At 33.5% G+C, this 3276-nt stretch overlaps 1 pseudogene; it reads right to left on the reverse strand.

The window, feature by feature from the left end:
* Positions 1-2084: 2084 nt before the first annotated feature.
* On the reverse strand, positions 2085-3031 carry LOC132008985 (olfactory receptor 2AP1-like; annotated as a pseudogene).
* Positions 3032-3276: the final 245 nt, after the last annotated feature.

Genomic DNA, 3276 nt, shown 5'->3' on the forward strand with positions numbered 1-3276 from the left:
GCTTCCTCCTCTCTCTCTCTGCCTGCCTCTCTGCCTACTTGTGATCTCTCTGTGTCAAATAAATAAAATCTTAAAAAAAAAATAAAAAATAAATAAAGAAAGAAAGAAAGAAAGAAAGAAACAAGACAAAGAAAAGCAAAACAAAACAGCCTGAACTCAAATTCAGATTCTAATTAATTTAAGAGATGCAATTATTACTTCCTCTTATTCCTCTGGATATTATGATTCCTCTACCTGATTGACTTTTTTTTTTTTTAACTATCCTCTGCAGATTCTCAACTACTTCAGCACAATATTCCTAGATTTTTGCTTGGTTGGTGTGTTGATTTACTTTTGTATTTTAATTGAACCAGGGATTAATGGAATTTTATCTGTTTTAAAAATAATTACTTCTGGCAAATAGTGTTCAGCTACATATTATTGTTTGATTGTCTTTTCAAATTGAACAACCACCATAATCTGACTTAATGTTTTGGGGGACTATGATTGATGTACTACTGATGATGTAGAAAACAAATAATCAAGGGAACTAATGAGTCAGTTACCCGTCAATCTAAAAAACTAAAGAAGTATCAAAGTTACTCACTTGTTAACATCAGCTATGTGTCTGGCCTGTAGGTGTTTTTACTGATGAAATTATGACAAGGTGTATATGACTTAACAAGTTCTACATTTTCAATCATCTTTCTCCTCCATGGTTTCCCAGGGTTCTCTTTTAGTATCTCTGCAACTTAGTAGATTTTGCATTATTAGACGGATGAGTAAAGACTTCAAGAGTGCAAACTTAACTATATGCTTTAATGAAAGTTTGTTAATATCTCTAGGACTCAATTTTCTTCATCTATATATTGAAGAGATTGAAGTAGAAACATCTCTAGCTTCTTTATTTTCTTTTTGGCTTCTTTACATTTTAAAATTACCCATACTATGCGTCTGGCTCATGCTTCCTGAAAAATTAATATGGACAAAAAGTGTTCAGGAAATATCAGGTTGTGATGCACATGCTGCCTGAGGATATTAGATTATCAAAATTTAAAGTTTGGGGCACCTGGTGGCTCAGTGGGTTAAGCCTTTGCTTTCGGCTCAGGTCATGGTTTCAGGGTCCTGGGATTGAGCCCTGCATTGGGCTCTCTGCTCGGCAGGGGGCCTGCTTCCTCCTCTCCCTCTGCTTGCCTCTCTGCCTACTTGTGATCTCTATCAAATAAATAAATAAAATATTTAAAAAAAATTAAAGTTTAGTATGAAATTTAGGGAAAACATGATTTAAGCTTATAAAACTATTAACACCGTAGATACTATTAATATAGCTTTATTCCATATGCTTCTAAAAGAGAACCAGAACAATGACTAGGCACAACACTAAATTTGTATGCATTTACTATAATGATATAGTGCTAATTAACCTAAATTAGAATCATTCCTTTACCTCTTTCCTGGATTCACTTGAGGTTAAAGTGTGTATAAATCATTATTAATCATTTTCCTATCAGTTAGAAAACAAACATATATTGATTTTCCCTTCTTCAGAATTTTCTTTATCTCAAACTTTGAGTAGCCTAAGTTCTAAGTAACTGATTATTGTGGAAACACTAAATTTAAATCTGAAAAATATAACTTGAAAATTAACTTTAATTCACTAATATATTATTTAAACTGTTATTAGCAAACTAAAGTAGATTTCCCTTGGGCGTTTATTTGATTATTCAATTACCAAATACAGAGATTGAATACTATATGGCAGTGGATAAGATAGGAAAAGCTCTGTTGTAAAAAACACACTATTAGAAGTCATATTCACAATTCTCCCAAATCTTTTCTTTAAAATAAGGTACAAATAAAGAAAAGTAGCACAAAAGTATAAGAGGACACACACACACATTTACCTTCTTACAGGCTTGTAAAATTTTAAGAAATACACTGATGGCACAACAGGTTTCATTAAATAAATAGTTTTACTGTTTTGGTGTTCAGTAAACAGTATTGATAATATATAATAACAAGCACTTTAATGTTATAATAATATACATCTAAAGTCCTTCAAACCTTTATTTATTATTTATTATTGTTATGAACCTCAGTTAGTTTCACCTTCTTGAAAACACTGTTATCTTGCTGACCATATCTTTGAAGGCTATTTTCACTTGCTTGTTCCTTAGGGTATAGATGAAAGGGTTCAACAGAGGAGCAACAGAGGTATTTAAGACAGCCACTCCCTTATTAAAAGTTTCTGCATCCTCAACAGAAGGATTTATGTACATAAAGATACACCTTCCATAAGAAAGTGAGACCACAATCATGTGAGAGAAACACGTAGAAAAAGCTTTTTTTCTTTGTTGAACCGAAGGGATTCTCAGAATTGTCCTGGTTATGTACATGTAGGAAAGAATCACTAATACCAAGGTGAAGAGGAGGGTAATTTCAAGAGAGATAAACTCCATCACTTCTATGAAATGTGTGTCTGAACAGGACAGATGCAACAACACAGTATAGTCACAGCAATAATGATTGATGACGTTGGATGCACAGAAAGGCAGCTGGAGAGTCATTACATGTGGCACAATGACAACCAAAAACCAGGAACACAGGACGAGTTGAATGCAGAGTCTCCTGCTCATTATGGTTGTATAATGTAGGGGTTTACAAATGGCAACGTAGCGATCGTAGGACATGGCAGCTAAAAGATAAAATTCAGTTGCTCCTAGAAGAATGGCAAAAAAGTACTGAGTGAAACAACCAGCAAAGGAGATAGTCTTATCTCCAGTTCCAATATTGACTAGCATTTTGGGGACAAAGACAGAGGTAAAAGATATTTCGAAAACAGAAAAATTCCGGAGGAAGAAATACATAGGAGGAAGAAATACATAGGAGTCTGGAGTCGATAATCCAGCAGGGTCAGAATGATGATGGTCAAATTTCCCATGAAGCTTAAGACGTAAGTTAGCAGCAGAAAAAGGAAAAGCACAGCTTGAAATTCAGCATCATTTGTCAGTCCAAGGAGAATGAATTCTACCACTGATGTCTGGTTTCTCATCACTAACTTCAGACAAATTAAGACAGAAAATAATAATGACATGAAGTGATTAACACATTTCCTTATTTTACTTTATAATTAACAAAGGCCTTGCTTCTTAGGAACATTTTCAATTGCTCTCACCATTTTTTTTCATTAATTTATCTTTTCCTTCCTAATCTTTCTATTTTGTTTTTCCTCTAAGTTATTATGAGTACATGTGCATACTCTGTATATGTGTATATAAATTACATGTCGTATGCATA

Source organism: Mustela nigripes, unplaced genomic scaffold, assembly GCF_022355385.1.
Source record: "Mustela nigripes isolate SB6536 unplaced genomic scaffold, MUSNIG.SB6536 HiC_scaffold_2803, whole genome shotgun sequence".
NCBI lineage: Eukaryota > Metazoa > Chordata > Mammalia > Carnivora > Mustelidae > Mustela > Mustela nigripes.